Below are 11,638 nucleotides of genomic sequence, written 5' to 3'. Positions count from 1 at the left end.
CAAATAGCCAATGCACAATGACGTTTCTTCAACATCATAACTGGGCAATGGATCAACTGGGTAGTCTGAGATGCCTCCTACAAATAAATGTCAGGTTTGTTTCTCTTCCCTATTTTGAACAGGGAATAAGCATTTCTAAAACTTGAAAATAACTCATTCTGAACAACAGAATGAAATTAATGTCAAAGTAGAACCTGTTGCAGTATAGTATCAGTAGTGGATGGCAAAGGTTAAACCTGCAATGAGGTGGGGCTTGTTAGCAGTTGTTCATGATTATGACTCATTCTACTCACAAAATTAGAATTGTAACTAATTAACATGTCAGCTGGAGGCTCTAGACAGATGTTTCTATCAGGCAACAGATGCTGGAAATATTTCAGTTGAATTGATTTTATTGTATCAAAGCTGCAGATAATTCCAGTTGAATCTAACCTTAGCCAATTCTGACACTGCTACATGAAATAAATTTGGAATATCTAATTCTGTTGCTAACAGATATGATTGTACAGTACAATACAGTTCAGACAATTTTAGCAAAAACAGCAATTATGGTTATAGCAGAAAATGAAAAAAAATCTATCCAACGGGTTCATATGTTACTCTTTTGTGAACCAGAGATTCAGGTTAAGGCACACCATTGAAGTAGAGCCCAGAGTGCTTCACTATTCATCTTACTACATTAAATTTGAACTGCAACTGCTTGATGCAACATTAAACAACACTATTTCCATTTTTATTTCACATTAGCACATTGAAATGTCTCAAAGTGCTTTTCACAATGAATCACTTTTGAAGTAGATTGACTGTCAGGTACACAATTATAATTGGCAGACATTACCAGCTAAATATCCCATAAAATAGTAATGAGATGAATGACCAGCTAATCTGTTTTATTTTGGAGGTGCTGCTCGAAGAAAGTATATCTAGATACCATAGAAAAATACAGTGCCTTTTTTCAAGTAGTGCCAAAGGATTTTAATATCCACTTGAACAACTGTAATACATGGATGGATCACATCCAAATCTCTCACATAAAGAATATAACCTCTGATATTGCCGCAGTCTCTCAGCTTTAACACAGAAATAACAACATTTAACAAAAGTATGAGAACTGAAAAATGCTCTATCACCCACTTCCCCCCCACCCAAGTACAATTGTGCTCAGTGAACACAAATATTGCAAAACGTTTTATGTTATTACATGATTAATTTTATTCAATTTGCATCACCATTGTACTCAAATATAGAGCTGCAGTGGAAATACACCTTAATGCCTTATGCAACAAAGTTCAGGTATAACCTTCCCGGATACAATGGGAAAAGGCTACAGGAAAAGATTTCCTTGGGCTTTCACCACATATCTCCACTGGAATGGTAATTCACCTACTGATGAAAGATACTTTAATTAAAAGAAATTCAGACTTGCCTAATTTAACTTGCATTTTACCAACTGTCAGAAAATTAAAATTCAGACCTGACAAAAACAGAACAACAGAAAAGCGATTTTGAAGAGAAGAGAAGCAGCTGCAAATGAGGGGAACAGTAGATTTCATTGCAAGGTATGATAAAGCACAACACTGACCCCTATTGAATACACAACGTAACAAAACATTTCAGCTTGTACAGCAATACTGGGCAAGGACTTGATAAATACCAACATTTCAGTGCAGGACTGGTGGCAACTACTTCTACGTGCTTTAGGAATGTCCCAAGCTTCCTGACCACTCTAAGCCAAGCTTTTCCTGACTTGTTTCATTGGAGTCAACACGTGGAGCATGGACTTGCTGCAACTCTCCAGAGAGATAACTTGCCAGATTATATTAGGAGCAAGAAAGAGCAAACTCATTCCTTTCAACTGCAAAGAAGAAGGGTTAAGTATAAAAGAATTTACATTCTTTTGAACTAAGTTAATATAATTAATTGTCCTTCCATTTTAAGTGTTTTCAATCTTTTAATTTCCACTTCTTTTTAAGATCTATTCATTCATTTTCAATGTTTCTAAATGTTAGGAATATTCAGATGCATTGAAAGCACTTGACAGTTTTGAAAGTGATGAAGTCTGACTTCCATCAAAGATTTTTTTCAACCATTTATTGGATGTAACTGCTAGGCACCTATATAACAGTATTAATCATGCAACACTCCAATGCTGTGGAGCCTTGTCACTTAGGATTGGGGTGACTTTAGGCAGCATCAATGTCAGCCGATAAGGAAAAGATACTTGTCCCGTGGTCAACAGGAAGCATGAGTGATGCGCTGCGGCAGTGAGTTCTATCTCATAGGTTTTCCAAGGTTTTCCAAGGCCTGCAAACTTCATTCCATGCAATTATTTTAAGATATGTGAGAAAAAGTTGAAATGGTCTTGGATAAACCCTTAGTGCTTACCATGCTGCATATTTGGTGTTCAATGATATGTTTTAATCAAGGAATCTAATTCTTCACATAAAGGACTCCAAAAATAAAGACCTAAGCCCCAAAATCAAATGATATAACTTGGGATTATGAATTATTGAGCTTTCTATTTGTTTATATTACTAAAATTCTTGTGTTTGAAATTGTATATTTCATGACTGTAGTATATTATTAAGTTTCTAAACCTGCTGATTGGTTCCTGATGTTTAATAGATCAACCAAATTCTTACATTGGATCCATTCTAACCACATTATATAAAAAAGCCAATGAGATTGTTGGCAGAAATAAACTTAAATATGTCATAGTCATCACAAATTTTCACATTTTCACCACCTTGCATTTTGCTCAACCTGCCTGGCATCTGATTTTCCTTGGATGTTCCTCTGGAAACCACGATGCCCCCATCTAAATTATGTCACATCTATAATCTCTTTCCCATTGTACATGGTCCTCCTCTGCTCACATTATTGGCCCAGCCAAGAGAAGTCAAACTCGATTCCAGCCACAATTTCCATTCTGCACTTCTTTACCGCACACTGCACTCCATAACTTTCCACTTTGTCTCCACGCCAGTTCAGCCTTTCTACTTCTACACTGCACCCCATTTGTTCTTACTGGCATCCTGCTGATGCACCAGTACTTCCCTGGTGTGGCCCTATTATAACAGGCATGTTACCATTCAGTCTGAAAAGTTCTGGACTTAACTCTATTAGCGTTCATATCCAGATTAATATTCTCTCCCTCAATCCCAGGTGCAGGCTCTGCTCTTTTCCCCATCCTATCATTCTATCCTAACCTGAAACAACTTACTCCCCACGCCTCATTCCAGGTCCTAGTCAAATGATTCTCATCAGTATGAGGTAGCCAAATGGGACTAGCTCAAGTAGATAACTTGGTGAGTTGGGCCCTGTTTCTGTGCTGTATAACTCCAGCCATCATCTCTCCCTATACTCTGCAATTATTCACAGTTGTGCAGGTAGGTTTGAGTAAAGTACAAACAGATATAAACTCATAACAGAATATCTAAGCAGCATACTGACAAATATACGAGACAAAGTAGAATGTCAGGTTTACATATCATGAGTTATAGAGGCAGTGATAAAGAGCTGGAGAAAAGCAGCTCTTCTGCTACTTTCATCGTGTCACAGCTGATGGAAAAAATGCAGTACTATGGGAAAGAAACAAAAACACTTAGAAGAAAGAACTCAAAAATCAAATTGGCAATGAACAACTCAACAATACAGTAAGTTTGGTCATCAAAAAAAATATCAGGAAGTATTACTAATTATCACAAAATTTTGTCTTTCTGTTAACTGTTGAATAGCATGTCAAATACATGGTACAATAAATGTGACATTACTCCATTAAAAAACAGAAATAGCAGGAAACATTCAGCAGCTGTTTGACTCCACTTGAGGATTTTTTCATCCCAGTTGCATCAGTTTCAGAAAGGTGCAAGTGGGATCAGTTTTTTTTTAAGAATTGTAAAGTGCATCATCCATTGGTCATATGTCGTCAGAGGTCAGCCTACGGCTGAAAACAGTATGTTTCACGTGTGGGAGGCAATTGATGGAAATTGCTGGAAATTTCCCAGAAATTTCCCACAAACATCAAAAGTATAATTAACAATGTATATTAATGAAAAACACAGACAGTAAGTGAAAGGTACAGGCCTAGAAATTATGGGGCACCCTAAAAGTTTTTTAACACTTCATATACTAAAAGTAAAAGCAAGTAAACTTCTGTTACTGCAGCACCACAAAGAAGTTTAAGATCAATTCTTCCTTCCTGTGTTACTTCTTGCCACTGCCCTTGGTTCTGTCAGGTAGCTTCTAGCATCTCATCACTTTGCCACAACTCACCTGCAAACTTACCAATATCTGTTGCCAACGCATACAACCAAGTTAACAATGGAATGGTAGTTACAATGAGAAATTTTGTACAAAATAGAGAATAATTTTTCTCATAATATCTGTGCATAGAGGAACATATACCAATCCTGTATACATTCGCAGTCCAAAGGGATGCTTTTGTGGAGATTGCTAGATGCCAATTAAAAGAAGAAATTCTATTTTCTTTATTTGTCTAATTCAGGGTCTATGGGCTGAACACAACTGCTTTACTTCCACACAAACTGTAACCAGTTAATACTGAACAGACTGAGGCTGGTCTGTCTGAATCAATTATTCGCTGGACAAGGTTGTTCAGTAACAGGGTATATTTTTAAACATGCCAGGCAATGATGCATCTACAAGGAAGTTTTATCTGAATTTGGTCATGGGGTTGGTTAAAATACTGTATATGACAACATATGCTCTGCATCCTATAAGCTACTGGGGCAAAAATCAGTCAGTTAAATTGAATTTGCAGTGTTACTACTCCCAGATTCAACTGCATTTAATCTGTAATACAATCATTTAACCTACTACAGAAACTCCCGGGGTCAAACCCACTATTTATGTAAATGGCATAAATTACCCAAAATTTACCAAAGACAAATTGTATTTACTTAAATGTATGTTGTATAAAGTATCAAATGTCAATATGCAAATTAATATGGATAAATAACCTCTTTTGCCATGTTCAGGCAAAACTACATCTATTCCTATATAACCTAGAATCATTTAATCATTTCTGATAAAATATATTGATTCAGTCTTTTTGTCTGATAAATTTTCTGATTAAATTATTCAAACAGAGCTAAAAATTTTCTCTGCTTCTCTCCCCGTCTCCTCTCCTTTCCCAAAATTAGAGAATCCTGTTGGGATAAAAAGTCATAAGGACCAGATGTCATCAGGTACTTTGTCCAAGCAGTCAGAATTCATAGGAAACATTGAAATTCTGAGTAATGGTCACTATTTAACTGTGCAGGGAACCACAGAACAACACAGCACAGGAAGGCTTGTTGATTGGGTTGTTGAAAGGTTTTTATTGAATGGGGCTGTTGCTGGCAAGGTCAATACTTATTGCCCATCCCTAATTGCCCTCAAGAAGGTGGTCGTGAGATGCCTTCCTGACTCATTGCAGCCGTTCCAGTGAAGATGCTCCCACAGGGGTGGGGAGTTCCAGGATTTAAACCCACCAACAACAAGGAACAATGATATATTTCCTAGTAAGGATGGGTATGTGACTTTGGGGTGGCGGGGAGAAACATGCAGATGGTGGTGTTTCTCTGTACCTGAACCCCCTGTCTGTCTTGGTGGTAGAGGTTATGGATGTGTGAAATGCTATTGGAATGGTGGTGCATTTTGTGAAGGTGCACACTGAAGCTATAGTATGGCAGTGATGGCATGAAAGAATGTTTAGGGTGAATGAAGTGTGAATCTAGTTGGATGCTTTATCTTGGTGTTATTCAGCTTTGAGTACTGCTGGAGCTGCACTCATCCAGACAAGTGGGGAAAATTCCACCATGCTCCTGCCTTGTGCTTTGTGGATGGTGGAAAGGATATGGGTGCAGTTGGCAAGACCAGCATTTATTGCTCAGCCCCTGGATATCTTTGTGAAGATTATGATAGGTTGCCTTCTTCAACTGTTGCAAATTCTTCCGATGAAGGAGACTTACTTCCACTCCGATTTAGTGGGTTTTGATGTGGTTAATGAGGTCAATGAGTGAAATGCAGACTCTTCCACAGATAGGGCAAGAAACAAGTGACAGGATGAGTATGTAGTTGGTGAGGAGGTACGCTTCTTCTGCTGTTTATGCAAGGCTTCTGTGTGCTCTTGAAACATGGCTTTGAGGTTCTCTCACATTGGTACTCTACAATGCTCTTGTAATATGAGGATAGGTGATTAGATTCTCATTCCTTTTGGACGTGGTCATTGGCAGGCACTTTTGTGACATGAGTGTTTCTTGCCACTTATGAGCCCATTCCTAAATGCTGTCCAAGCTTTGCTGCATACAGGTACGTATTGCTTCATTTGCTGAGGAGTTATGAATGAAACTGAACATTGTACACATCCTCAATTCTGGCTTTATTATAGAAAGTGATTAGTGAAGCAGCTTACAGCAATGTCCTGGTGCTGGGATGATCGATCACACCCTCACTGTCCATGCTCATCATTGGAAGTGGGACTGAACTAAGGTTCTGAAGCTCTTTCAATTAATGATGTAGATTACAAATTGCAGTGGTGTCTCTCTCCCTCTTCCTACTATAGGTCTCCATATGACTTGGGTAAGAAACTAGGAAAACCGTTGTCCCTCTGTTTTCTGCTTCCTTAACTTTGAGAATAAGCCCAGGTTATTGTTGATACATAGGTGTCAAGAATTCAAGGCATGACAAATCAAAGATTTGCATCCACAAATCAGCCTAGTCTATACTTGACATTCTTTGCAATTTTTCAATTGTACTTTACTGTGGTACCAATCCAACAGTTCAAATTATCTTGACAAACAAATGGAATCCAAAACCAAGGGGTCCCCTTTAGCATAAATTGAGAACACTGTTGTTAGCACTAGGATCTGAAGGTATATGTATTGATGTGCCTTGGAAAGCAGTTTATAACTAACAATTCTTCTTTTACAGATAAGAATATAAACATCGTGGAGAGGAAAAGTTGGTGTATAAGAAAGTACTAGTGGAGATGATACAACTCAGGATCAAAATTGCATTGCTACTGTAATAGTTAAAGCATTAACAATTTCTCTTAAAGAAATGTACATTTATTTCAATGGAGAGCCAAGAGGGACTGCCTTTCATGTCAAGTATGGCTTAGGAGCTTTGGTAAAACTGAAGTCAACAGGCATCAAAGGTAAAACAATCCACTTGCATAAAGGAAGATTGAAGATTTTTGGAGGCCAATCATCTTAGCCCCTGCTTATGTTATCATCAGCTGTCATAAACAGCACTTAAAACATTTCAACCTTTGCAGTCTTATGGGAATTTTTATTATCACTTCCCTTAAGCCCTATTTATTCACATTTTCTGTCACAAAGTGAATTTATGAAAGTGCATCAAAGATTAAAAGCTGTGTAGGCAGAACAGAGTGGAGAGTGTTTAAGCATCTGGTCAGAATAGGTCATTACAAATATCGCTTCTAACCTGGAGGACTGTTCCAGGGTAAATGGGAAGAGATCAAAATACCCTTTTTCTTGCAATTTAGCTGCGCTAAATCTAATCTCCAAATGTGAAGAACTGGCTCTAAAGAACATGAAAAGAAGTATGTTTAGCTAAAAAGAAACAAACACAAGAAAAAGTTATGGTCCAGAGCAGTTATCTTCTACTTACTCGAGGAAACAGATAAGCTTTATTATTGTAAAATCAGTTCTTCTAATGTGAACATGTCTTTTATTCTTTACCATCACTGTCATTTATAAAACAAAACATTTTATTTACAAACTCTGAAATTTTTAGCAGAGTAACTAAATTGTATCTTTATTCTCATTGATACAACCTATTGATGGATTCTCAACACTGCTGTAAATATCAAAAGTACTGCAAAGGTGTACCTTCTCCTAACATCTAATTTGATAACAATATGCAAGATGTTTCTTGCAGTCAAACTCGATATCCTCTTGTTTCAAGCACAACTTAATTAGCAGCAGAAGGCAGACATCTGCAACTTAATTTATTCTCAAATTCCGGGCATCTGATTTCTCTACAAGCTAGAGAAACTAATGATCGTAATAAAGTCAGGCTGCAGTCGCTTCTGAAGGATTCTGTTTGTTGTCATCGTTTTCCAGAATCCCAACAAGAGTAAGAAAATATTGTGCCATTGTGCTCAGTAATTAGATAAGGCATACAAGGCAGCTTATGGACCACAATGCTGCCAGCCTTGAGGCTTGGGATTTTCCAATGTCTCAACCAAAGTGATTATGCAATGCAACAATTCAAAAAGGTAAAGGAAAAACATCTGTCAGTGTTCATGTTTCTTACTGTCCTGCTAATGATTGCAAACATGTGAATGAGATTAAGCTAAATTGTGAATTATCATAATACAGACAAAGAACCTTGCCGTACCCACACAAAGAACCGCACACAAAGAATGGCTGCAGGGGGAACTACCCATGACCTGGGTCTATCTATGGAATTGTTACTCAATATGAGTCAACGTTCAGTAAGTTGAGGAACATTAAAAAAAATCACTGCAAATTCAGAAACTCCTATAGAAGTTCAACCAGAACACGTTAGAATGTTTAGTAAGGTTGAGTACAAAAATTCACTCAGAAGACCTCCATGACCCTCAATTTTAACTCTGCAGAAAAACTATCCAAATTGTGAAAAACACTTTTTTCTAAAAACTCTATCAGTAAAAATGCTGTGGTAATATATCTTGAGAACTTTCTAAGAGCACATTCTTTGTTCTTCAAACTGTAACTAAATCTCTATAAAAATACATACTAAAAACAAGAATGTAATTTTATTAAAACAGTGATTTCATTGAAGCTGAAGAATGGAGCCACTGTTGTACAAATCTTTGATATTTCCTCTTTGAGGTAGCATATTATGACCCTCCGTCACCTCTCCACAGTAGCATTATATTTAATTCTGCTCCCCCAACTTGAGTCACTCAACCATTCTTTAATCAGCTGATTTTCTAAAGCTTACTAAAATGTCCATAAATCCTACATGACTGTACTTATTGTTTGCACTAAAAAGGAACAACTTACAGCACTTGAATACACAGCACCAGAAGACCAAGCTCTTTATCCTGTAATAGGTAAAATGTTAATATCTGCTCCACAGGTGTCCCACATGTTGGAACCAGTTCCTAAAGTAGCTGCAACACTAATGCCATGTAGTCACATAATAAAACAACAGAGATGTTATTTACTGCTTCATATAGGAAATTCATAATATAGCCATATTACATAGACCCATAGCTACAAAATTTGTGTTTCTAATATAATCATTATTTGCAAATCAGTGAACACTAAATCTTACAGTATTGTTCTTTCAAGTGATAACACGATAGATATAGCTATCCCACTACAGTACACAATTAGGAGATAGTATGTACTTGTCAGCTATTCATCCAGTTAGATGGTCCAGAATAATCCAGGCTTTCAAAACAGCTACAATGGGAACTGACTAATGGCAGAGGTTCTGGTACTCCCCAAGTGAAAGGATGGTTGAAAAGGAAGAGTGCACAAAGAGGCGCCACTGTGTCTTCTCAAACACAGTAGGCTGACAGCCATTACACCACTCTGTGTATTCAGGAAGCTCTTCTGAGGGATTTGTGAACACAAACCCACAATAGACAAAAAGAAAATACAAGTTGCATTTATTTCAGCCAGTTAACAAAATCATTGTCCGTAAGCAAAATAGCACTGGATGGAGTAATTTACTTATACTTTTTCCAAACTGAAGTACGGAATTTGGTACCTACAATGCATTATCCACTGCATTGGAGAAAATAAAATTAGTTTGGGTGACCACTTTAAGTCTGCAAGGGTTCAGGATCACCCTTGAGGACCCTTCGGTCTGGAAGGGTGTTCCTGAATTTCTGGTCGCCTGTTGCTTTAATTTGCAATCCCACTCTGACCTATTAGGCTTTGACCTCTTAGACTCTCTAACAAAACTGAATTTGAAGTTGAAGGATAGCACCTCAGCATTGACTAGGAATACTGTAACCTTCCAAACTCAACAATGAATTCAACAATTTCAGATAATCTTCCATCTTTGAATCTCAGTTGTTTTTTTCTCTCGTGGTAACTTTAGGTTTCATTCATCTCCTATTTATACCAACCCTTAAGATATGTTTTGTTATTCACTAGCCCTTAGCACCATCTTTTCAGTGGGCAACATCATCAACACTTGTGTCAGTCACCATCTCCTGACCTCCACTGACCTTACTTTCATTCTCTTAGCCTCATCCTCCCCCTTCCCTTCATCATTGTAACTTAAAACTTGGGATTATTTGTCTACCTGCACTGCACCTTCTCTGTAACTGTAACACGAGATTCTGCATCGAACACAAAATGCAGGAGGAACCTGGCAGGTCAGACAGATGCATCTGCAGTCTCTCTCTTGTCTCCACTAGATTCTGCATTCTGTTTTTGTTTTTACCACCTTGATGTACTTATGTGTGGAATGATCTGTCTGGCATGCAAACAAAAGCTTTTGACTGTATCTTGGTACTTGTGACGAATTCCAATTTTCCCAGCTCTTATCAGTCTGAGACTTTCACTTTGTTTTACTCTCTACATAAATGCAATCTGGTCTTCTGAGTATTTTCATCATTTTCTGATTTGTACCTAAATCATCATGCTGCTCTATCAAATGGTTATCTGACAATTCCACTGTTTTACTTCCAGGGTCCCTGTCTAAGTATGATGGCAAATGGTCATTACTGTAAAAAGAGACAGATCAAAACAGACCTAATATAGATTTAAATAAGATGATTTTGTTTTGGCAACACCTGTTCTACACCAATTATGACTTTGATTAAGTGATGGTCCCAGCAGGTAAGAGCAGCTGTTGTCGATAACTGATTGACTTGCAACAGCAATTGCAATAGCTTTGCCATTTCCATGTCCCAATCCAAAAAAAAATTGAAGTTAAAATCATTCAGCTTTACTGGGATAAAGAGCGAGGAGATGAACACAAAAGTCACCTTCATAAACTAAACTTGAGCATTAAGACACTTCTCATAAATTAATTCCAATCATCTTGAACTCAACTATTAATTAAAAAATACCAATAAGAATGTACAGGCTGAGGATTCAGATATGAAGCACAATTAACCTCACGGCTTTAACAAAGCTCCCGAGCGTCTTTGTCTAAATCTTCAATCCCATGGGCAAAATTTCTAATTTTCTTAAGTGAAGCCAAGACAAACTTGGTTACACATTTAATAAACATTAAGCTTCCTTGTAGACTAAATGTATTTTTGTAATTTGATGTTTTAAATAAAAATATTCTTTGTTAAACAAAGTGTTATTGGGATATGTTTACGTGTTTTACCAAATAAAAATTAAATGATGACCTTTAAAATTTACTGTTGAAAGCCAGTAGGGTTAATGTTTATTCATCTGGGACTTTTACTGTACTCTTTTTCTCAAAACAGGATAATGATTTACATAAGTGAACGAAGATTCTTGCGAGTCTAAATCAAGGTTCTTATTACTTGCCACCTTTGAGATATCTCCCTCCACGATGTAAACATGGTTTGTGTCGGAGTGAATTAGGTGTAGCAGGCTTATTCCGTAGCTGTATCTTTCCTATCACCATCCATTGGCCAGCTAAGGCATTAAAAATTGAAGAGTCTCATTAATCCATACAAATT

This window comes from Pristis pectinata, chromosome 7 (assembly GCF_009764475.1).
Source record: "Pristis pectinata isolate sPriPec2 chromosome 7, sPriPec2.1.pri, whole genome shotgun sequence".
NCBI classification, from domain to species: Eukaryota; Metazoa; Chordata; class Chondrichthyes; order Rhinopristiformes; family Pristidae; genus Pristis; species Pristis pectinata.
This window is presented reverse-complemented; position numbering follows the sequence as displayed.